This window comes from Suricata suricatta, chromosome 14 (genome assembly GCF_006229205.1).
Source record: "Suricata suricatta isolate VVHF042 chromosome 14, meerkat_22Aug2017_6uvM2_HiC, whole genome shotgun sequence".
NCBI classification, from domain to species: Eukaryota; Metazoa; Chordata; class Mammalia; order Carnivora; family Herpestidae; genus Suricata; species Suricata suricatta.
This window is the reverse complement of record NC_043713.1, coordinates 18,769,727-18,795,926: the sequence shown is the minus strand read 5'-3', so window position 1 is coordinate 18,795,926 and position 26,200 is coordinate 18,769,727. Positions and strand designations below refer to the sequence as shown.

Below are 26,200 nucleotides of genomic sequence, written 5' to 3'. Positions count from 1 at the left end.
GAGGGGAAGAGGGAAAGAGAGTTGGGGAGAGAGAGGGATGCAAAACTTGACAGACTACTGAATACCGAAGACGAACTGAGGGTTGAAGGGGAAGGGGGGCGGGAAGAGGTGGTGGTGATGGTGGAGAGCACTTATGGGGAAGAGCACTGGGTGTTGTATGGAAACCAACTTGACGATAAACTATTAAAAAAAAAAGTCAAGGTATGCATCATGATACTATCGTGTGATGCTATATCATGTATGTCACGTTGAATTAGATCATACCAGAAGAGTGTCCTAGACTGCAGAGTGGTCCCCCAATGCTTTTACCCTATGAGCTCCCTGGCCCTGGGGAAGTGGCCTTCAAACGCGTTAACATACAGATCACTTAAACTTGGTCAAGACACCCTTATAACCTGTCTTCTTTTCCAAACCATAAATGACAAATCCACTTAACTCCCTCTCCCAGTCTTGGCTCCCACCTACCAGAGCAAAATCAGTGAAACCAACCAGTCAGACCAAGACCAAATTCATTTAAGTGGGGAAAACAAGGATATTTTAAATGAGAGAACAAAGAAAAAATGCAACAGATAAATCATTTTATGCCAGGAGCCAAAATATAGGCAGGCATATTTCAGACACTAAGATTGGTATCTCCACATGTTACCTTGAGGATCCTTGGGAATACACTTTGGGAACTCTTTCCTTAAAGCAAGTTATGTGTCCATATAGGATCATCTGCAGCTCTGCCTTTGTGTGTGTGTGTGTGTGTGTGTGTGTGTGTGTGTTGTTGTTGTTGTTGTTGTTGTTTCTCCCCAGTACCCAGGAACTTGGGTTCTGAACCAGTTCAGAGCCTCACACACCTCTTTCTGAGGCAACACTTGAATTTTCCTTGGAGAAGTCCATTCAGGCACTGACCAGGATGGAACCTATTTAGCTTATAAGATCTGACAGTTTCATAGCCAAAGGTGGGTTAAAAGGCAGTTCATCAAAGTTCAAATCATGATAAGGAATCTGGCCTGAAATGGGAGATTGGACGTGCCATAAAGGGAGGTATTATTTTGGGAAAGGTTGGCATGTTTATGATTCTTGAGGCTCTGTGAGCTCAGTTTTTCCCCTTAAACATCTGCCACAGGTGCTAGGGAAACACTGCTTGTATTTTTGTATGAACATGGTATAAATAATGTCCACTTTCAACAAACTTTTAAAACCCAAACAGCTGCCATTTGGGGCTTAAAAACAACTTGTGACTTCCCGTAAGTCTGAATGACCTTATCACTAGTCTCCATTTAAACACGTTTCCCCTCCCCCACCCTCTCCTTCGGTCTATAGCCTTGTAAAGTTCATAGCCCTTGACTCTGTTTTTCATGAATACATGGCAGTGGCTTTAAGAAATAAATAAACACTCATCCCAGTTTCTTGGAGGAGGTGCTGAAATGGAAACATATACCACTACCCTGGTAAAAACACCCTCCACTTTGTTATTAAAAAAAAAGAAATCTTTTTAAAACTCTCGTACTCTGAGGGCCTTTTACAAGTGTGTGTGACTGTCTCTCTTATCCGTGTCATTCATTGTATATTGCAAGCCACAACAGCTAGCACTGTATCTTCTCCACTCTTCTGTGATTCCTAGAGATTTGACCTAGGGCAAGGAAACGATCTATAAAGCCTATGCATGGTTTCAGGCTTCATATGTTTTCTTCCTTAGCCACACAGGATTTTCTTCTTTCAAGTCCAATAGAGTCAAAGTCTAGGAAGGTTTTCATTTCATGCAGCAGGCTCTTTTCATGTCCTGGGAGTACAACGGTAGCATCTAAGAGACAGTGGAGTTCTACAGTCATTTTCAATACAAATGTGGCTTCTCTCCTTGAAGATTTTATTACTAAAGATAAGATGTGAAATGATGGGGCAGACATAATCCAGAATACTTTTGCATGTTGTGAGATTTTTTCATGTGTAGGAACTCTTAATAGCTGCTAGATTAAGGAGTTGCTTGAAAGCTTGCATAGTTGGATCATTAGTTTCCCCGGGCAGGATCTCTGGGCCAGGCAATTGGGCCCAGCTTTCTCAGCTGGGGCTGTTTTACCTCCTAAGGGACACTTGGCCATGTGGCTTGATTATTATAACTTAGCAAGAGGGTGTTCCTGGCATCTAGTGGGTAGAGGCAAGGGTTGCTGCTAAATTCCTACAATGCACAGGATAGCCCTTCACAACAAAGAATTATCTTGTTAAAATGTCAGTAGTGCTGAGGCTGAGAAATTCTGGGGGGAAAATGCGACAGTGGAGAGAACACAGGATTGAGGGCCAAGAGTTAAAGAAGGCCTAAGAGATTAAGTTGAAGGCTGCAATTTTCAAATGCCAGTTCCTGGCCCGCCATGATACAAGAAGGGGAATCCTTCTTCAAGGCACCAGAATGGAGTTTTGGGCAGTGGGCGACTTGGCGCCCAACTCCAGAAAGCGGCACAGACCTCCCACCTCATCATCAATCTCTGAGAGGCAGAACCTAACATCTGTGAGATATTTCTATAATTCGCTGGGCATTCCCATTACCCACCCACCTTGTATTTTTTTTTTTCTTCCTCCTCCTCTTTTTTCTCCTCTTCCCCTTCCCCCTCTGCCTCTTCCTCTTCCTTCTCCACTTCCTCTTGCTCCTCCTCCTTCTGTTACTTGTAAGAACATTTGTTTATAGTGCCAGAAGGTACAAGCTAATGGCAGCTATTTTTATAATATGGAAGTGTCTAAAGCCTCCTTTTCAATCATGTCCCCGCTTTGCTGATGGAACATTGCATCAGCTATAGATCCTGTAGAAGCTAAAGATTTACAAGGGGGCGTTCTTCCCCCAAACAGTGCATACCTGGGAAATTTTTTTCCATTTAACAAATATGTGGGGATACTTTTCAAGCTTAACTCATAAAGATTGACCTTGTAATTTTAAATCTTTTAAGTTTTTTTAATTAAGTTTTTAATATTAATTCCAAAATTGTTAACATACAGTGTTCTATTAGTTTCAAGTGTACAATGTAGTGATTCAACGATTCTATACGTTACTCGGTGCTTATCATGATAAGTGTAGTTTCATCACCAGACTTCGTAATTTTTAAACGAGCTGCATAATATTCTGTAGAACGAGTGTGTCATTATTTATTCAACGATTTCTCTCCTCTATCAACATTCCTGTTGTTTCTAGGGTTTTGCTGTTACAAACAGTGCAGCAAAAAATGCCTGTGTACGTATTGTTTCAAATATTCATACTCTTATGTGTTTGTTAATACTCTTTCATATTTCTGTTGGATTCCATATGGGATGGCCAGGACAAAGAAAAATTATTGTTGTATTTCTTTATCAGTTGTAATAATATAGCATTGATAGGATATAAATGCCCATCTCTCCACATTTTGCCAGTGAAAGTTGTTAGTAATCTTTAGGTAATACCATCTAATATGCAATATCATATATATTGCTAATACATCCTAACATCATAAAATAGTCCATTATACTTTCTTGTATTATATATGCATATATATGTCTATATGTGTACATGTATATGTACATGTATATATATTACAACATTTGTCCTTTTAATCTGGACCTTATTTTTATGTCTGATGTGAAATAAACACCTAATTCTATTTTCCTCAAATGGAGAACCAATGACCGCAAACTATTTCTTGTAGAGACTATCAGGTTTCCGTAGACCTGAGACATAAGTTGTGTAATATATTTTGAGATCTAGTAAGACATGTTGCTCTGTTTTTATTTTGTAAAATACACGTAATACAAAACTGACCGTTTTAACCATTTTTCATTTTACAGTTCAGTAGAAAAAGTACATTCACTCACATTATCAGGTGGGCGTCATCGCTGTCTCCAGAACTGTTGTCTCCCCCAGCTGAAATTCTGCTCCCGTTAGGTTCTAATTCCCCATCTCCTCCCTGTAGCCCTTGATAACCATTCTACACTCTGTCTCTATGAATTGGACTACCTTAGGCACCTCATTTAACTGGAAACACACAGCAGCTGTCCTTTCGTGACCGGCTTCTTTCACTTAGCATAATGTCCTCAAGGTTTGCACTGTCTGAGAAAATGATTCATTTCATACACATGTTCTAGTATATTTGCATAAACCTTACATAGCATTCTCTTAAAGTGTTAACATTTGTTACATCTAGAGCTGAGCCCCTCTTCTCACTTCTAGTTATTTGTGTTTTACTTTTCCTGATTATATTTGCCATATTTATTCTTTAATTAATAATCCTTTGCATTTATTGGACAAGTAAACTATTTTCTATTTTCTGGCTCTGTCTTTATACACATACATATCTGGCTTTTACCCCTTCCTCTCTCCCTCTCTTCCTCCCTTTCTCCACCACCACTGGTTCTTTCTCTCTTTTAGTGGGACGCTCATTTGTTGTTTAGCATTTAAAATGTGTGCTTAGCTCACTTATTTTCAATCCTTTTCTGCTTTCCATGAAATTCCAAGTGTCCCTAAATTTTGATGTATAGTGTTCTGAGTATTGTTATTTTATAAATAATCTACAATATATGTTATGGAATTCTTTGTAATTCAAAACTAATTAGAAAATGCTTTTAAGTTTCTAGTGGATACATTTTAATTTGACCATTTTTGATTGTTCTGTTTTAGTTTTATTGCATCATGGCTGTCGAGTATGGGTTACATGCTTTCTGGTATTAAAAAAATCTTTTGAGAATTCATTTTGTGGCCTAATATATCACCAGGGTTTTAAGTTTTAAGTGAAAAAGATGTTTGTTATGCTTCTTTTTGCTTGAAAAGTTTTCCATATATTTATTAATCAAGCATGTTAATTGTGCTATTCAAATCTTCTTATGGTTCTTTTTTCTTCTACCAATTTCCGAGAGAGAAGTAGGATATTAAATTTTGCTAGTTGCTTTCTAAATTTTGAACATTTTTTAAAAATGTGGTTTGATTATTGAATGTTAGATACACTGAGTCTGTATCTTCTTTATGTATTATACTGCCTTTGTCTTATTTAATGCTTTTTGCCTTGACTAACTATAAGGTTACCATTCCTGCTTTATATTAACATTTGCCTACTATATCTTTGTCCATCCCTTTGCAGTTGATCTTTCTGGAATATTTTGTTCTAGGCGTATCTCTTGGAAACAGATATACCTGGATTTTGCTTAAAGAAAAACCTAATTTGAAATTCTCTGTCTTTGAATTGGGAAATTTATCTGTTGCCGTTTCCTAGGAAAATGGAAACATTTGGTCTAACTCTGACAACCCTGTGTGGTTTTCTATTTTTATGCAAATTACTTTTTTACCCTTTCCTGGAGTGATTGAGTTTTCTTTACCATCATTTTTTTGTTTACCCGTTTGAAAGATATACATACTACTACTATTTATCTAGGGCTTAAGCTTATTTTTTAATAACACATTTGAATATGTACCCTTTTATCAATCACTAACATTAGTGTCTCTTGCCTCTTCCTTAAACAAGACAAGACTGAACTTAGCCTCTCTTGTCTTTTTTCCTCTACTTACTCCTCTGATAGAAATTTCATTTCAACCTTGTGTTCAAGGTTTTGTTTTTGTTATCTTGCCTCTCTTTTATTTTTTTTTAGGTTTTATTTATTTTTGAAAGAAAGAGAGAGAGACAGCATGATCAGGGGAGGGTCAGAGAGAGAGGGAGACACAGAATCTGAAGACAGGCTCCAGGCTCTGAGCTAGCTGTCAGCACAGAGCCAGATGTGGGGCTTGAACCCACAAACTGCGAGATCGTGACCCAAGCCGAAGCTGGACGCTTAACCGACTGAGCCACCCAGGCACCCCCCTTGCCTCTCTTTTAGAAGGAAATATTTCTTACTAATTGAATTAAACTTAAAAGTGCCATTATGAATAATTATTTTGATCTAATGTTAGGTGCTATCCTTAACTTATCATGGTTTCTTTGATCTGTCTTTCTCTTTGCACCTGCTTTTAATTTCTTCTGGCACAAACTTTTGAATAAGTTTTTTTAAAGGGTGGTACATTTTCTGAGTCCCTGAATATCTATAATTGACTTTATGGAGTTACTGGGCTTAGGAATTGATACCCCAAGTCTTTTTACTTCTATACTTTGAAGACATTTTTCCATGATATTTTAGGATTCCAATTTTGATTATTTTTTAAGTGCTATCACTTGTTCAATTATCTGGCTACTCTACTTTAGGTGTAATATTAGGCTATAGGAATTCACAGAAGGTAACATTGATCTATAAATTAAGGTCTGTGGGGGGAAGAGGAATGAGTAACTGAATGTGCTGGGCCTGGGTCTCCTTTGCAGAGGAAACATTGAAACTAGACAGAGAAATTTACTACAGAAATTTACTATAGAATCTATACTCTTACCTACTCCACTTTCTGGTTCTTAGTATTGCATTGTCAGATAGACTTAAATTAGATAAATCTAGACCAGATGAGAATTGCTTAGATACAGAAATAAACATATCTTCCCGCCCCATCAATTAATCTCGTTCTAGGATCTAACATGTATAACACTCCTCCCCTTTTCAGATTTCCTAGGCCAGAGGATGCCACCTTCTTTTGTAAATAAAGTTTTATTGGAACAGCTATGCTCATCATGTACGCGTTGTCGGTGCCTTCTTTCATGTTAGGACAGCAGAGTTGAGTGGCTGCAACACAGACTGCCTGGCTCACAAAGTCTCAAGTATTTACTCTCTGGCTCTTTACAGAAAATGTTTGCTGACTGCTGCTCTAGGACATTCGTCAACACAGATGACCGGGGCTCCCACCAGCGTTCCTGCAAGCCAGCGAAGGTAGGTTACAACAGCAAATCCTGCCTTCCTCGGGTGACTGATGACCATATTGATACAAGTCCAGCAACTCAGTCGGCCGGTATTTTACGTTGAATGACGCCGAAGCTTGTCTCGCAACATGCGCTGTTGTTAATAAGAACTTGCCCTTTAAATGATTTCCTTTCTTCATTGTTGTTTTTTTCTCATGTTCTAGGAGTTGTGCAATTCAGCATTGCGATTTTCATTTCTTTGCGTGATGTGAGGGAAGCTGGCATATTTGCTAATGTGCTGTTGTGTGGGCTCGGGCTGTTGATTGCTTTTGGCCTAGGTGCTGTGCCGAGCTCCAAGGTTTGGCTTTATGAACGCTGCCTGGCAAAACGGAAACATTTTGTGAAATTTCACAAATGTCACATGCACCCGCACACACACACATTTTAAATTGCAAAATTCTCCCCCTTGGCGCACAATTTTACCCAGGTTTTTGTGGCTCATAATAAATCTTTAACTATCTTCGGTCCTACAGGAGCACTTTCGTGGGTTGACTTGCTTTTGCTTTGATAAAACTTGCACTTAAAAGTCCTCGGTTTCCAGGGTGTTTGTACTGTTTCGCCTTTCTCAAAAATTTAATATGATCTTTTATTCCAAAAGTAAAGCAGCTTTATTTCAAGCCCAACTGTTCTCTCAGACAAAGAGTCCTGATTTAATTCCCAGTGAAAATCATTTTCAAGAGGGGACCTGTAGAAACTGCCCTCACAGCATCACTGTCCTAAAGTCAAAATGAGACACAGGCAGTTGAATGCAGAGAGAAACCGGGCAGATTACATTCTTTTTGTGTGTGAATTAAAGCATCTAAGAAACTGTAACAGGAGTGCTTCATCCCAGTGAAAACTCTTCTTGACATGCTGCAGTACTTTTCCTTTCTGGGTAGCTAAGAGCACTTTAAAAACAAGCCTGTCACACACAGGAGGGTATAGGTACTGTTGTCACTGGGTCACAGGTGACGTTACATGATGGTGAGGTCAGCTTTTGCTGAAGGTCACTCAGGATGTCAGTGGGGGGCAAGGCAGTCTTTAATTTTGTGATTGGTGTGCCTGTTCTCAGCATTCAGCCGATTTTACGATATGCCTCTGGTTCAGGAAAATTCTTCCAGTTTGACACCCCGGATTTGCATCTCTCTCTGGGCTTCAAACTCTAGTTTTCTGGCACTTGACTTACTGAAACGTGACTTCTGACAACAGGCCCCTATGCTTCTTACTTCACTTCGACGCCAGGGTCCTCGTGTCTGTGACCTCCCATCTCGGCAGCCTTGATTAGGTGGTGTGGCTGCCTCATGCGCTAGCTGTGTCCTTGTCTTAGACACACAGGGTGACAATAGTCCGGCAGCCCTCTGGATCCAAAGCACGAAAGTGCAACCAGGCCAAACGGGACAGGCTCAGCCACACCCTTTGAAACACATTGTGTTTACTGGAGAGCAGAGGGTGCCATTGAGAAACTCTGAAGAGAAAATTAGTGTCTTTATTTTGTCAGTTACAGATCTGGTCCCAACTGTTTGGGGAAGAAAGGAAGTAAACGTTCCATTTAATCATTGAAACAGTACCTTTAGGTAATGCTCAGTGTTCTGGGATAATTGCTCAGGGCCTCTCAGCAAATGTTAGAGTTAAAAGTATATGCTCACGAGTTAGAATGTCTGTGTTTAAAGCATGATTTTGCTACTGAGTAGCTTTGTGACCCTGGACATTTGTCCAGTACTTAAGTACTCTGTGCCCTGGTTTGTCATGCGTAAACCAGGAAAAGAATATACCTCTGTGTGGCTTGTTTGGATAGTCACTAGCCACTTATGCTCATTTAAATGTAAAGTTAAAGTAATTAAAATGAAATGAGAGTAACAATTCATTCCCTCAGTTGTACTAGCCTCCGTCCAAGGATTCACGAGTCACATGTGGCTAGGGGTTACTGTATTGGAGAGCACAGAATAGAACATTCCTGTCCTAAAGTCTATCAGACAGCACTGGTCTACATCACAGGGTTATAACGAGGAGTAAATGAGTTCATACATCTCAAGGACTTAGAACAATGCCTGGCATGTAGAAGAGGTTCAATATATTTATCATTACATCATTTTCATCACCGTCACCATCATTATTTCTATACCTCTTTTCCTTCTCAAATCTTCTTCAAAATGGCAGCTGGGTCTACTGGGAAAGGGTATAAGTTACTACACTTTCTAGTTACCAATTTTTGTACAAATGTTTTATTTCCTGTACAGTCTTGTACATTTTCATGTGACAGGATTTTTAGTTTTAAAGAGACACCATCGTAAAATAACTATGACTAAGGGCTGTAGAGCTCAGAGGCCTGTTTTGAGACCCAGTTCTGCCACTTAGTAAATTATTCATTCTTTCTGTATCTCAGTTTCTACATAAGTAAAATGAGAATAAAAGTAATAGAATCCATCGAGGATTCTGGGAGAATTAGTTAACATAGATACTTAGAATGCAACCTGACATTCCAAGGTCTCAGTTACCACTCACTGATAGGATTATTTCTGCCCTGTTCTCATCTCCTCTTCAAAATGGTTCTGGAATCTACTGGGGGAAATGTTTGGCTCACTCAGCTTCCTGGTGAGGAAAGGTGTTAGAGTCCTCTAATTCTTCTAGTCTTTGAGGTGATGTTCCTGTGCCCCTTTGCCCCTTTGCTGGCATTTGGGAGTGAGATTGGTGGATGATTTGATCTGTAGTTCAGTGGGTCTATAGCCCCTCCTGGCTGACATGACCATTCCTTGGCTCTCACTGGTGCTCTAGACCCCCTGCATCTCTGCCATACCTTCCTTTTGGTTTCTAGTTGGGTGGTCACGCTCAGATTCCATTGCAGGGTCTCTCTCCATCTCATCATGGCTGGTCCCTGGGCATGACATTTCCCCAGTCAGCTTTTCAGCCCCATTTGGAAGAGCTTCAAGAACTTTTGGGCTCCATCCATGCTGAACCCACAGGTTGATTTCAAGGTGACTAGTTTGGTAGCTCTGAAACAGATCTACCCTCCATACCTCCTTCAATTTACCTAGCATTTTATTCCCTTCTCCCAGTGATTTGAGATGGAAATTACCCCCATCCCACTTGACAATGCATTTCAGCCCATCTGGATCCTCCTAGAGGATGAGGTCATCTAAGGCCGGTCTCAGAAGAAATGAGATTTCTCATCTGACATTCTTTAAAACTAACAGCCATTCCAAAGTGCCTTGAGGAACCTTTGGATCATCATCTCCACCCTGGGCTGGAGATTCCTTGGTAATGATTCTGCTACCCATCATTTAGTCATGACTTGAGGCTGGAACCTGGCTTTGGGCATGTGTGTCCAGATGTAACAAATGACCTTTTGCCTATGGATTCCAACCTTAACTGGTAACTGAAATTTTTAATTAGTGCGGTAGAAATTAGCATGTCAACAAAAGAGGGCAAGAACTCCGTGGAAGTAGAGTTAGTAGATCTGGCCACTGGCTAGGTATGGGAGGCAAGGAAGAGACGATTCAAATCTGACTTCTAGGTGTTGAACTTGGTGACTGAGAAAACCAGAAGGAGTTTATATGCTATCCTCCCAGTTGGATCTGCCCCTAAAACATGAAACCCAAATGTTAGCTATGTCATATGCCCTTGCTGATGGTAGAAGTGTGATGGATTTGTTTTCATAGGTTCTGAGAAGGCAGGTCCAAAGGGAATCATATTCTAAAAGTGAGGCAGACATTTATGATACTGTATGTGATATGTAAATATAACTGAGTTGAAAATGTAGTATTGGACATCTTAGCTCTAATATCAGGAGATGAGGTTTCCAAATAAAGCCACAAGTAATTGAGATTAAAAAACAAAAAAAAAAGATTCTCTCCAGGAATGGCTTGATGATGTGGGTAAGGTACAGCACCATCGCTTAGAGTCCAGTGAATATTACAGAGAGGGCAAGTTGCTTTCTTGTTCTTAAATGAGAATTCACGTGGTATTTATGATTTGGGGCACTGCCATGAAAGAGTAATATGTCCCCAGGTGCACATGAATATTATTTGATGATGATGAGCACTTGATGAATAACTTCCACAGTGTTGTTTATAATTACTCTGGTAATAGTAATTATAGATCCAAAAGCAAAAAATCCTGACTATTAGATTTAAGAATAAAAGGTTAAACCTCATATAAAAGTGATCATTTTTAGTGGTTGTGGAGAAAATGTTGAAATGACTACAGGAACATATGGGGAACTACCAGCAGACCAATTCATGTGTTGCAGCTATTTAACTGAATTACAAATGCAAAATGCATTCTTTTCCCAGTTTCATTCCATTTAAACCCAAATGGCTATGTGAAATGGTGTCATACACCTGGTGAAAAGCTTCGCTTTTTAAAAATCTTATCGCTTCACCAAAGCGCCTGGTGTTGAACCAACAACAACATTCTTTCTGTATTTTTAAAACAAGTTTAACCATTTTCCAGAATATCCACTTCTCTTTGCATGAAAAAATGAAGCATAAAAAGGAATTTAATTCAACCCCCTCTTCTCCCTAATGGTTCTATTGGCATCAGTGATGAAGCTAGTCACTGTTAGGAAAGCAAATGAGGGGGGATTTCTTTTCACCTTAAATGTACGAAAGAAAATTTTGTTGTTGTGGTGAAAAGTGGAAGACTGTGTTATAAAACAGTAAGAAGCACTCTTCCAAACTGCTAAGAGAATGTGACGAACAACGGAGGAATAAAACCCACAAAGTAAAAACTTTGAATTGTACTTGAGAGCACAACCAAAGAAAAACAGAAATAACAGTTAGTCGAGACAAAAAAAAAAAACATTGAACTCTCTTATAAAAACACATTAAAATAATATTTGATCTATTTGGGAACACAGGCTATATTTAGTTCCGATGAATTGTATATATTGGACATTGCGAACTGTTGGCCCGAGCCACATCTTGTACCTGGTTGTGTTTTATTTGGTCTGTCCACTATTCAGAAAAAATTCTTACTGACTAAAAACATTTAAAAGTTGGGAGAATCCACATAAAAAAATCTAGATTTGTTTAGTTCTTTTGGAAAAAAGAGCCTGGCAGCGTCAGGCTTGTATTTCTGCAAGTTGTCGGCTGGAGGGAACGGAGACCAACTTCTTTAGGTGTTGTGTTTTCTCCTGTTGACCCAGTTGCCACCACTTCCTACTGCCTCCCTACCACCTGGTCTGTTTCTCTAATGTTTGTTACCTGGCCAGTCCTGCTGGTCTTCTGACCTTGCCACGCTGCTTGATGTATATCAGTTCACCTGTCATAATGTGATTGTACATTCCTTTTAAATGTTGAGCCGTGGCTGTGAGGTTAATAGGAGCACTGGTGCCGTCCTGCAGCCCACTGCATTGAGTTTGGGCTGGTTGGAGGGGGCGATCCTTCATGGCCTCCTGTGCCTTGGTGTATTTGGTGGCTCTGGTGTGCTCTGACCTAAATATCAGTGGGATGGGCTTTGGCTTTCTGTGACTGGCCAGGATTTTCAGGACAGAGGCAATAAATCTAGAAATATTTTTGTCAGTTGGTACCTGTTAGTTGGCCTGATCTGGAGGATTAGGTCTGAAAAATACTGGTCCACCTTCTGCTTCCTTTTAAAAGGTAAAGTCTTTAGCTTGTTCCTTATTGAACATGAGGACTCTGTGGAGGATAGAGCCCATCACCATTGGTTCAATTCTAAATCATCATAGCTTTTATTCTAAATTTCTTAATTATAGGCTACAGTGTTATAAGGTTGTAAAGACAGGAAGTTGTAGTCTGTAAACTGTGATAGAATAGGTTAGTAAACTGTCACACATTTAAGCATCAATGAAGACATTTTAAGATATAGAAAAGTTAATTTTCCCATATGACTTTTTATTTATTTTATTTTATTATATTTTAGAAAGAGAAAGTGCAAGTGGGAGAGAGGGAGAGAGGGAGGGAGAATCTCAAGTAGGTTCCACAGTCAACGTGGACCCCAACATGGAGCTTGATCCCACGACCCTGAGATCATGGTCTGAGTCTAAATCAAGAGTTGGATGCTCAACTGACTGAGCCACTCAGGTGCCCCACCCATATGACTTTTAAAATGTCTTCCAAATAAGGATCTACCTAGTAATGATTCTGGCCTTCAGGGTAATTATGGTTTAGTTGAGGAGCTGAGACCTATGCATTAATGGGTGGTAATAATTCAAGGCAGCATATATATGCCGAATCAATGTTATGGATGTAAGTGGTGTAGGAATTCAGAGGAAAGAGTTAGGGTTGTGGGCTACATAACTCTGGAAGAACTTATTCAAGAACTAGGTTGACCTTAAGGTGTATTAAACAACAATTCTAATGACAGGTTTTGGTCACAATAATCATTTAGAATAATAATTCGAGGGATGGGTTCTGGAGCAAAAGATTCCTCTAAAAATGAAGAAACAATCAAGCTTTTCTCATGAAGTTCAAAACTATTTCAACTTACCAGCTTTCTAATTGAATGCAATTCATGTTGGAAAAAAAAAAGAATAAAAAGAAGGAAAGAAAAGAAAAGAAGGATGAAACCAGGCATCATCCAGCCAGCATTTAATCCATTCAGTCCTGTTCTCTGCTGGGAGAATCAGAGGTTGTCGGTGAGGGACGGTAGGGGCCTCCAGCCTCTTCCATCAGCCTCCTTTTACAGATGAGGAGACCGGAATCTTCCGAAGGTGTTTGCCTGAGGTCACCGAACTTAGGCCCGGGAGCCCTGGAAGCAGGTGCACAGCAGGGAGAGAATCTATCTCCTCAAGGGACATTCTGCCACCTTCACAGCCTCTGAGCTACATTTCTGCACCTTTGGAGCTAACTATGTCTCCCCTCTGGTGTCTGAGATGGCTCGTAAAGCCAAACTCAAGTGACTAAGACATCAACATTTATATAAATACAAAGCTATGCAAACCTAATCTTGATTTTCTGCAAGTAGAGTTCTCTTATTATGAGTTATCTTCAGCGATTCATATTTTAAGTTCTTTTTGATAGAATTAAACAATCCAATAATATCATTTGATGGCTCTATTCACAGTTTACTTCTGGACCCCATGCAGCCCCCAGGTGGGCTTTTAAGCAAAAGCACTTAATTACTTCCTACAACCTAAGGGAATGTGAAATTACAAATACCGCTAGATTACTAAAGCACATGTTTGGTTCATAATTTGTTCTTCTGCTCATTCCCATCATGTGATGGAATAATTTAGAGGAGGGAAACAGAGAGCAAGGGGACATTTTAACCACATCACTCGACTGAACTTTCAAATAAGATTTATTAATTTATTCTTAACATAGAAAATTTGGAAAATGATGAAATACCTCATAGAGTTCCATTTATTAATGTGGGTCTATTATTTATTTAAAGAATCATAAATTTCCAGAACATAAGATACTCCAATAGTAGATCAACATTATTTTAGAATTGCCTACTATTTATATTATCTGTATCCCTAGCCAATAATACGCATAACTAAGAGATGGCAATTAGTATTATGAATTAGCTGGTACATAATCAGAGAGCTTACCCAAGTACTTTAAAATTTTAAGTATGACTCTTTCAAGTACAGCTTATGACTACTTTGTTATAGGAGTCTGAGGGCATAAGAAGTTCAGGTTTATTTTTTTTAAAGGTGATTTTTGAATGGAGGGAATTCCAAAAGCTGAGAGAGAGAAAAAAAAGCTGAAGTCAAAAATATTGCATCTTCATGACCTTTTCCTTTATGAGTTACTCAGAAAATTTGAATCAAACTTTCCAAAATAAATTTTTCTTTGGCTTGAGACTAAAGCATAATAATTTTCGGTTCAAAAGGAGCTGTTGGTGGACATTTTTTTTGACAGCATGAGAAAGGAAAGAAATTACAGCCCCAAATAGACTAGTAGCTATTGGCTTAATTAGGGAGCAGGGACTGTGGTGCCATAATTACTGGAAATGATGCACCCACATCATCCATGTTTTTAGCTGGTAAATTTACCTTCTTTTCTGAGAAAAACAGAGATGTGTCATCCGAACTGAAAAATTCCTACTGATGTCAGTTAGCATCCCGTACATCTATGATTTGTCTATGGGCGGAAAGTAACCTGGGTGAGAATGAAAATAGAATTATATGTGAGAGTCCCAGCGGAAAAACTGGAGAGGAGTGGAGAGCCTGAGGAAGGTGGGGAAAAGGTAGGTGAAGAAGGATGAGAACTTGTGGGATCCCTGGCCACTTTGTTGACATTCCCCTACACAATTCCAAAAGCAAGGCAGAACTCCTGAGATTTCGTAGGTGGATGAGAATATAGGAAGAAGACATACGAAGATAGAGTTTTCTGGAAGCTCTGCGAAGACAGGGGAACGAAGATTAGAGAAGGTTACAAGCATTCTGTTCATGTGTGCCCCTTGGTGCAGTCTTGTCTCCCCGGCCCGCTAGTCTGGAACAAAGGCCAGTCTCACATGTAACAGCAGACACCGGGGAACTCTCCAACAAAAGATCACCTCCCAAAGAACAGGAGGTGCTCATGATTGGATGCCAGCCCGAGGAAGCAGAAATACTGGAGACCAGCCCTGGGCCCCGCCGTGGCTCCTCGCCACCTCTGAATGAACTGCCCAAAGACCAGGAAATGTGCTGGGAAATGACAAGCCCCAGATCTGCCTTGCAGAGACGCACCAGACACCTCTCTGACCACCAGGTGCTGGCCACAGGTGATGGGAACACCATTCTTGGTGCAATATGGGGAGAGTAGGGTTATGACTCACATCTCCTGGCGGATGGTGAGTGTCTGCGTGTCTCCTGGGGTGGAACAAACACAGAAAGCCCACTTGGAGGAGAGCTAAAGCAGTTTATTATCTCTTTAATTTGACACCATTTACTCAAAACCACCCCCTGGCAATGGGCGACTGGGAAGGTGGTTTAGTTTCTACTGACCATGTGGTATGAGTTGCAACAGGCTTGTCACCATGCCGTTGCATGGCTCCCTTAACAGCACTTGCCTTCCATCAATTTCCATTGACATACCCTATTGAGCACCTGCCCACGGCTGGGTGCTCTGGCAGACACTGATAGTAGACAAGTAACACTTAGTCCTTGGCCTGGAGAAGGTCACTGTCTATGGGGGAAATGAATAATTTTTATATAAAGTATTAACTCGAAGGATAGAGACCTTCCTGAGGAGCAGAGGAGAGGGCCTGAGCTCAGCCAGGCCAGTAGGGAGGTGGGGAGGCAGTGACTCATCACACTGGCAAGTGGTGAGAAGAGGGAGGTAGGTCCAGCTGTTACTAAAACAAAATCACTTAGTTACTCTTCCTTTCACCAAGGCCAGCGTTTTATTTAGCCTTTTTCTTCCCATGCCCCTGGTTTGACTCAGTCTTGGAGCTGACACCAACAATGTGATTAATGCCTGTCCAAAATCCACTTGGACGTGACCCACTCTCATCAGACTTATTATCACCTAAGCCAGAAACCACAGACACATCCTACCCTCTCCTTCTCCTGCGAGCATCTTTGGAGTCGGCACCTCACTCTGCCCAGTAGTTGTTACTTTCAGTCTTCCCCTTACTCTCATCTTCCCTCACTTGCACTGCTGCTCCAGCCTTCTAATTGACTGCTGGCCCGTTCTCAATCCTGTTAACCACTGTCCTGAAGCTCTTTCTAGATGAGAGTTCTTATGTCATTCTACTGCTCAAAATCAATCAATGGTTTCCTCTTGCAAACAGAATAAAGCCTTAACTCTTCAGCATGATTTTTTAAAAAGTCCTTTACAAAATGCTTTACAGATACCATCAAAGAAGAGGTATAGATACCAAATAAGCACATGCTGCTGGGAATGTAAAATGGTACAACCACTTTGGAAAAAGTTTTGGTAGTTTCTTATAAGGTTGGACGTGCATTTACTATATGATGGGCCATTCCATTCCTAGGTATTGCCTAAAAGAAATGAAAAGAGTAAGATATACACAAATGTGCATAGCCACTTTATTCATAATAATCAGACACTGGAAACAATCCAAATGTTTATCAGTAGTGGATGGGTAAATAAATTGTGTATTCATATGATGGAATACAGCCATAAAAAGTAGCAAACTGTGGTTACATATTACAACATAGTTATACCGAGTGTAAGAAACCATCAAGCAAGAGTATACAATGGCCTTTTGAACAACACAAACTCAAACTGCATGGGTCCACTTAGACACAGATTCTTTCTGATAAATACAGACAAGACTGTAAATATATTTTCTCTTCCTTGTGATTTTCTTAAGAACATTTTCCCCTCTAGCTTATTTTATTGTAAGAATACAGTATATGATATATAATACATATAAAATGCAAAATATGTGTTAATTAACTGTTTATGTTATCAGTTAGACTTCTGACCAACAACCAGCTATTAGTAGTTCAGATTTTGGAGAATTACAAGTTATACATGGATTTCCAACCATGAGGGGTGCTGGTGCTCCTGACCCCACCCCCCACGGTTCAAGGGTCAACTGTATACTTCATGGATTAGTTTGCTAGGGCTGCGATATCCAAGCACCACAAGCTGGATGGCTTAAACCACAGAAACTTATTTTCTCACAATTCTGGAGGCTAGAAGTGTGAAATGGTTGGTTTCTGGTGACCCCTCTCTTCTTAGCTTGCAGATAATGGTCTCCTCCCTAAGTCTTCCCATCGTCTTCTATGTACATGTCTCTCTCTCTCTCTTATATCTCCATCCAAGCTTCCTCTTTTTTATAAGGACTCCCATCATATTGGATTAGGACCTACTGCAAAGACCTCATCTTAATGTAATTATCTCTTTAAAGACCCAATCTTTGAATGTAGTCAAATCTGAGATACTGGGGGTCAGGACTTTTAATGTAATAATTTTGGGAAAATGCAATCCATCCGGTAAAATTGTGATCCATTTATATAACATTCTACAGGATAGCAGGAGGAAGGAGGGGGAGGCAGAAGGGACAGACTATGAGGAGGCAGAAGAAAACTTTCGGGCGTGATGGGTATATTCATCATCCTGCTATGGTGACGGTGCCACGGTAGGGACACATGTCAAAACTTCTTGCATTACACACCTCAAATATGCACCGTCTGCTGAACGTCAGCGACACCTCAGTAAAGCTGTTCCTTAAAAAGTGACAGTTTACGATCTTACATTTGCGTTCTTCACCAGTTCTAGGTCCAGCCACTTTTTTTAAGGCACCATGCACCCTAGTTACACCGTGTTCTTACAGGTATTTGAATATTGCAAACTTTCTTATACAACCAAGCCTTTGCAAGTGCTGTCTGAATGCCCTTCTTCCTTCTCTACTTAGTGATTACAACTCAGATATCATCTTGCGATAGGAACCATCTCCAGGCTGAGTTAATTGTCCATCCTTCTTGCTCCCATGGCTTTCTTATAGCACATTTAATATTGCCTTTTGGCAATTTATTTTCTTATTTGTCTCCCATTAGGTTATGGGCTTTTTTTTTTTGAGGTTAAAGATTTTTGTCTTAATATCTTTTCTTAAAAATAAACCTTTATTTTGGAATAATTTTGGATTTATAGAAAAATTGCAGAGTTGTACAGAGTTCCCATATCCTCTTCACTCAGTCTTCCTTACTAAGGTTAATGTTTCACATTAGTTTGTCAAAATTAAGTTACCAACACTGTTACCTTACTATTAACTAAATACCAGACTTTGTTCAATTCCACTAGTCCCTCCATTCATGTCCCTCCTTTCTAGGATCGAATGCAGTGAACCACATTACATTTTGTCATCATGTGTCCTTGGTCTCAGAGCTGTGACAGTTTCTTGGATTTTTCTTATTTTGTGATATCTTTTCAACCCCAGAGTCTATCCCCTAAAAATAAAAAATAGCAAACATTTATGATGCCTATATGTGTCAGCCATTGTTAATGTCTTTTTCTGCATCATCTTATTTAGCTCTCATAATAATCCAGCAATAATTGCTATTCTTATCACTGGTTTAGCAGATGAAGACATTGATGCTCAAAAAGTACAAAACATTAGCTGGCTTAGCTCTTAACACTACTGTGTGGGTAACTAATAAATTTTCTTAGGTAAATGGATTATTTTTAACTGCCTTTATCTATGGGTTGAATTGTTAGGAGGAACAAAAATGCAGAATTTGCACAGTATCAGATCTTCTTAAGTAAATAAGTTATATTAAATTATGAGAGGACATTTTGGGAAGGGACAAGGCATGGTCCTGCTTTGGCAGGAAGTGAAATCTCTCTGCCTGACTCACCAAGCAAGCTACATGCAACAGCCAGAGTTACCCAGCATGGCACCTGTCCTGTCCACCAAGGACCAAGACCTGTTAGAAAAAAGAATGGGTTTACCAAACCATGAACGCGAAATCCAAGACAGATAGTTATGATAAGGAAATGATCTACAATGCTGAACTATTTTACAGGGATTGGGGAAAACACCCGAATCTGTAAAGATTGGCAGGCAGCTGAAATATCACTGGAAGACCAAAAGCAAACTCATCATGTGCCCAGAGTGCTTTAAACAATAAAATAGGCAAGGCAGACTCCGTGATTTTTCCCTGGACTCCCTTGTGGATTCCTTAAAACAGACTGCACTGCTGTCCCTCCCTCCGTGGCACTTCAGTGTGTCCTCAATGTAAGGAAATTTTTGTGAAAAGTCTTCAAACTGGATGGATGGTGAATCACGTGAGTTCATGCCTGCCACCCAGTGCATGCCAGGACACCCTTTATCTTTGTCCTGGTCCTTCTCCTCCTAGGGGCTGGGAGTGAGGCATGCTGGGAAGCTGAGTGTAGACCACCACCTTTGTTTAATAAATGAGGGAGCTTGGGATTTGAAAAAAGACCCAATAGTTCACAAAAAGTCTTTTTTACTAAGTTTCCCCTGGAAGGTTCTCAATAATGAGTTCTTATTGTAATAACAGTCAAAACCTGTAGAACATTTGCAAAGCTTGAAACATTACTTGACTGGGGAACTTGAAGGGTTGTGCTCCTTCCTGGCTCTTGGGGCTAAAGCCACATGAGTGGGAATGATAATTTAGCGCAGGTTGAGTTCACACTAAGAGCCCTCTTGTGTCCTTTGATGAGTGTGTGTCTCATTGTGACAGCTCTGGATCTTGTGGGACACTCAGTCATACAAAGCAGGGCAATTACCTCTATTCTTGCCTCATTGTCAAGTTTCTGCCTCTGGAGGATGTGGAGTTATTACAGCAGCTTCCTGACTACTGCTCAGTAGGAGAGTGGTTGCCAGAGGCAGTAAGACAAGGAAGTGGCATATAAATGCCTTTTTTCCCTGTGTTTAGAAAGCCACATAGTAATCTGCCACATATAAACTAGGGCTAATCCAATTTTCAGTTTTCCCCACTTTGATCTCTTTGCTTAAAGAGTCCGTTTCATCCCTTGGACTCCGTACCTCAGATCAGGGATTGGCCAACATTTTCTGCAAAGGATCAGAGAGTAAGTATTTTAGGCTCTGCAGGCCATACAGTCCCTCTCACAACTACTCATTTTTGCTGTTGGGTTTTCCGTGTAATAACAGTAAAAACATGAAAACAGCCCTAGACGATACATAAATGAATGAGCATGTTGTTTCCTAATAAAACTTTATTTGCAAAAACAGGTGGTGGGCTGGATTCTATCCAGGGGTCATAGTTTGCCATTGCCTGCCTTAGATAATAGACTGTGAGAGCAAACAAGAATCATAAGTTTTTCTTTGAGGCATATTCCTTTTCTTTGCTTTGGGCATTTTTATTGTTGGTGTGTTCTGGATGATGCTTATTGAAGGTACACATTATATTAGCATAAATTAAAACTTAGAAAGGAATACAGTATTTGGATAGAATTTTATTTTTACAAAATAAAACTCAATACAGTCAGAGGTTAACCTTACACATCAAAGCAGATACTTATTTGAAAAAGCCCAGTGAAATTTAATGCAAAATTTCCTCCTTGGGTAATTTTAATTATAATTATTTAGGATCTTTTACACGTATTGTGTTTTACCTTGTCAATTTTCCCGGTGCTCAGCTAGCTAATGATATTATCCTTCCTCTATACAGATGATGATAATAATAATAGATTGTTATTAGTTATCCCTTTGATCCTTCTGTCCCATTCATGGTTATCTCTCTGGCATAATCTTTAAAGCTACATTTCTTCCAGATCATCGGGTGTGGCCCAAACCTTTCCTGAAAATCCAGATGAAAGGTTATGAAAGTCCAAATACCATAGTCTATCAGATAACCTAGATTAATAGTAACGAGAAAGAGAGATCTTTTGTAAAACACCTTTAAGATAGTCTCCATTTCATGAGCTCTAATGGTGAGTTAGGCTCTATATCTCCAGTGCAGACTACCCACTGGACAGTGGATATCTCCAGTTGGGTGTCTAATAGATATCTCCCCAAGAGTGGTATTAGTCTTACCACTCAACAAACCCTTCTTTCACTCCAGATTTGTTTACTAGCACCACCCTATATTCAGATGTCAAGCTCAAACGGTAGGAATTACCCGTGGTTATTCTCCTCTCCTCACCCCCCACATCTATACCATTACTAGGTCCTGCAGTCTGTATGGTAGAACATACTCCGAAGCTGCCTCTTCTCCCCAACTCTGTTGCCACTCTACCCACCCAGGCCCTATAGTCTCTGGCCTGGATTACTTTACTACTTTCAAATCATAGAGTAAAATCCATCTATATGTGTCCCTTTAGTAGTGATGCATATAGGCCACCATTCACTTTGGCTCAAGCCAAAGGAAGGACGAGGTGATCCAAATTTGAACTTTAGATAGTCTAACCCCGGATCTGTACCAGGGCCTTTGCACTTGCTGATCTTTACCCAAGACATTGGGTGTCTGCCTCTTTCTCAACGCGCCAAGTCTCTGGACAAATGTTTCCCCTTCCAAGAGGTCTTTCCCTGTCATTCTAGCCAGAGCCGTGTGCCTAACCCCTGTTTTCTCTATCTCATTACTCTATTTATCTTCCTTATAAAACTTACCAGTTACTGTAATTATTCACTTATTTGCTTGTGTGTTTATCATCTGTCTTATCCTGATACACAGAAATGCTCCCGGAGCAGAGACCTTGTCTATGTTTTTTGCTTTGCTGTATCCCCCACCACTTACAAGTTTCTGGCACATAGAGGATGCTCAAAAAAGATTTTTTTGCCTACCACTGGACTTGCTCCTCTACACATATGAACTCCTTCAGTCCTCAGAACAATCTTACAAGGCAGCTGTTTTTATTAATATCTTGTAAGCAGGCAAACTCAAGCTTAGGGAGATAATTGACTCTAGGGGACAAGGTGGTTAAGTGAAAAAGGAGGTGTGCTGCCCCCTGCACACCTCATGTACCGCAGAGTTTATGCCTCTGCACGTGTGGCTCCATTGCCCTAGAATGTTGTTGCTAGCCCTTTCCTGCCATCTCTGCAAGTTCACATGTACCTTTTCTTCACAGAGTAGGTCAATTGCTTACTTTTCCTTGAGTCTTTCCTGATGCCTGCCAGCTAGAAGTGTGCTCTCCCTCTTTTGTGTGAACTTCTTATACCAGTCAGGTCTGACCTTGTGTGATAGTTATTTGGTGCCCAACTTGCCTCCTCTTCTTGATTGAACAGCTCTCAGCTCCAGAGACCATCTCTGCTCATAATGCCCAGTAAATAGAGATTGGCACTCGTTAATACAACAAGTGCTTATTGACAACCTACTATATCCCCACTTACATAAGCACAGGGGATAGAGCATCCAATAAAAGAGAACAACATTTCTGACTTCCTGGACCTTCTGGGAATGAGAAAGATAAATAGTATACATTGCTTGCAGTGTAGATAGTGAGACATGGCAAGGAGGAAAAAAATCCAACGAGGAAAGAGGACAGGGGGTATTGGAGAGGAAGGCACTGAGGGTCCAGGAGAGGATGACCAGGACCCCCTTTGCAGAGCAGGTGACTTTTGAGTTCAGGCCTGAAGAAAGTTAGATTTCCAGGCAATATCTGAGGGCAGAGGGTACAGGCAAAGAAGAACAGCCATCCAGTTGACTGGACTAGGGCAGATGTGCAACACAGTCATAGGAAGTAAGGTCAGGGATGTGTCAGGAGCCATGTAAGGATGACAAGTATGGATTTCGACTTTTATCCCAGTCAGATGGGAGGCAATTGAGAGGCAGGAAACTACTGAGCTGAATGACTGACTTGAGCCCACAATTTAAATGCCACTTCTACTGAATCTAAAATAGGCTACACTCAATCCTAATGATCATCATAATAATGCTCTTTAAAGAAAATCTAGGGATGCTTGGGGAGCTCAGTTGGTTAAGCATCTGACTCTAGATTTCGACTCAGGTCATGATCTCATGGGTTAGTAAGTTCGAACCCCACATTGGGCTCTGAGCTGACAGTGCAGAGTTCGATTGGGATTCTTTCTCTCTCTCCTTCTTTCTGCCCCTCCCCACCTCTGCTCTCTGTCTCTCTCTCTCTAAAATAAAATAAACTTTAAAAAAATCTCTGTGTACAACTATACACAATCATATATTTTTTCTTGTTCATTTGTTTGGCTATTTTTGGCCCCCTAATAGGCAAGTAGGCTCTAGGAAGTCAGCTATCATATCTGTTTACTGCTACATTCTCAGTGCTTTTGAATGGCATTTGGCACATAGCGGGTCCCTGTCGCTATTTGGTGAATGAATGAAGTAAGTACGAATGGGTTGTAGCAGAGGTTGCTAGGATCTGACAGAACTTGGAAGGGCTCAGGAGCAAAGACAAGTTTAATATTCTTCAGTGTTAGCCCTGTTGCATGTCAGCCCCGGTGCTCTGGAATCATCCTTCTAAAATTAATCTCAAATGCATGCCTCTCTTACTTACACTGAGGTACCAACCATTAACTGAAATCACTCTGGATTCTTTGATGCTGAAATTCTTCTAAAAGTTGATGAGTTTAAGCACATCTATGGATCTATCAAAGAAACGGTTTAAGTCATGTAACTTCTGATTTCAGTTCTCCTTTCATTTCTTTGCCAGTAGAAGCAATTGCAATTCTGTTTTCTTGGCGTCTTACATGAAAAACACAGTCTTTGCAATGGTGGAGTCATAGGCTAGTAAACAAGTAAAAGCATAGAAGAATACAAAACAGTAGATGAGCACTCTGAACATGTTTCTTATGACTTGAAATGCAGTAGGAATTCAGAAGAGAGGTCAAATATTGGAGGAGGAAATCCAGAGAACAAAGTGAGGAGATGAGGAATATTATGTGGACTGAATCCTTGTGAAAACCTTGGGTTGTGTCATGTCTGTGGATGGTAGCTGAACCTTCCATGGTTTTCTGAATGGTTTGCTGTCACATCAGTGAAGGGCACTGAGACTTTGGTTACACAGATGTGTTAGCTCTTTGACCACTTACATCCACTTTTAAAATTCCTCTCTCACACTGAGGGAATTTCATAGTAACTTTCCAACTTTTGTTCTGTTTCACGAATGATGTTTATTGATGACCCTTTATTTTTGTCTTTATTTATTTTTGTCACTTTTCAGCCCATGTAGTGTCAGTCTTGATGGGTCAGAGGAGGGAGTGTGCTGACATGGGGAAGCCATTGTCAACAGAAATGAGCTTCTGGGTCTTCAGATGTCAGATCTTCTAGTGAGTGAGCCTAGCTGTCAACTGTGTAACAGAACTGACCCAAAAGGAGCAGTGGGGCCAGCAGGCATTGGATGCTCTGTTTATATAACAGTCAAGAGGATGATGTTTTGCTAGCTGTCCAGGGCAGGAGCACTATCAAGCCAGCAGAGAACCAAAAAATTAATGGGTGTAGATCTTCTCACCATGAAGAGAAACAGAAATGGCTCATCAGTTTGAACATTTCTTTAGAAGACAGATCTTTGGGTCTCATCTCTACCCAGAAGTATCTTTCCTTGACCCCTGGGACAATTACCAAGTGATGTGAGGAAGAAAAGGCACATTGGAACAGGACTTCCAGCCAGCCTTTTCCCCCAACCCTATTCTTACTTCTCCTCAGGTACTTCTTTTAAAAAGCCAGGATGCCCAGGAGAAAGTTAATTTACTATTGTGTGAATTGATGGAAATTAGCAACTTTGACAGATTAGGCTGTGGTATTAAAAGATGTAATATAAAGAAGATCATCTGGTACAGATGTCAGGGGGCACTGGGAAGGTGCTAGTGCCTGGTCCTTGGAATCATGGAGCTCAGGTGGCACACTGTGCCACATCCCCACCTTATTTTGCTGTTAATCATTTTCTGGCATTCTTCCACTAATGACTTTCTTTAGAAAATGGGAAATGAATTGGACTCAGAAGCATAAATGACAGCCCAGATTTTCATTGCTTTTCACAGCCCACATAGCATTCTATAATTCTATATATTTTGAGTGCAGAGAATTATCATCATGATTGAGCCCAGCACCCAGTTTAGGCATTCAGTCCGTTCACCTTTTTTTTCCAAAGCCCTGAGCTCCTATGGGTTCATTATTAAAATATTCATTATGTCTAATTATACCCTCATATTCTTCTAAATGCTGCAGTTATAATGACAAAAGGAAATAATAGACATGGAAACAAATTCATGCCATCCCTCCTTTATGATACCTTCACTTTCTAACTCAGCAAATATTCATTGTAGGACATTTGGAAACACAAAACATCATAAAGAAGAAAATAAATATTAGCCATTGTCCCTTTTACTTAATAAAAAGCACTGGGGACATTTTGATGGGTATATAATATAGTTTTATATCCTTTAGATAGTTTGTAGTTCAGCTAGATGATAAATTGTTTTCTATTCTAATTTATCTTAAGTTGTACATATATCTTATTTCCCTTGTTAGAATGAAGCTCTTTGAAAGAAAGATCAGTTTCCTACAATGACTCAAATTGCACTTAATTTATAAAGTGGTTGAGTTTGCTAATTACTACTGAATATCCATTCACTCTTTCCTCCACAATAAAGAATTCTGTCGGACAGCAAAGGAGTCCAGCTTAAAAAAAGAGAGAGAGAGAACACCATGTTTCCCAATCTTCCTTGCAGATGGGGAGGCCATTAAAAAGTAAGTAGAAGTCATTGAGGAGCTTTTGGAAAAGTTCTTTAAAAAGAACTGCCACTCAGGTGGCAGGCATCTATTTTTTGTTTCCTCTTTTTTTTCCTCATTGTGCTTGAGATTTGAATGTATTGGCTGGAGCTCCAGCAGCTCTTTTGGAGAGAAAGACCAAGAAAATTAGAACGTCTTTCACCCTGACATGCTGAACCATTTGCTAAACCAACAACAAAGTTGTTGACGGAGACTTTTAGTTACATAACAAAAATATGCCCTTGTGTGTTTAATCCACTATATTGTAGCCCGTGGCCAGCAACTGAACTCAGTTCCAAACACACATTATCATACCACCTTATTTCAAAAAAGGATTTGAGGGGCCCCTGGGTGGCTCAGTCAGTTAAGCATCTGACTTCGGCTCAAGTTA

At 40.2% G+C, this 26,200-nt stretch overlaps 1 long non-coding RNA gene across 1 annotated transcript in view; it reads left to right on the top strand.

Annotated features, from left to right (window-relative positions):
- Positions 1-26,200, top strand: part of LOC115277925 — a 75,463-nt gene that overhangs the window by 22,763 nt on the left and 26,500 nt on the right. Inside the window, exons 4-5 of the long non-coding RNA XR_003902596.1 lie at positions 6,694-6,777; positions 25,692-25,788. This is a non-coding gene — a long non-coding RNA (uncharacterized LOC115277925). The remainder of the gene's footprint in view (positions 1-6,693; positions 6,778-25,691; positions 25,789-26,200) is intronic.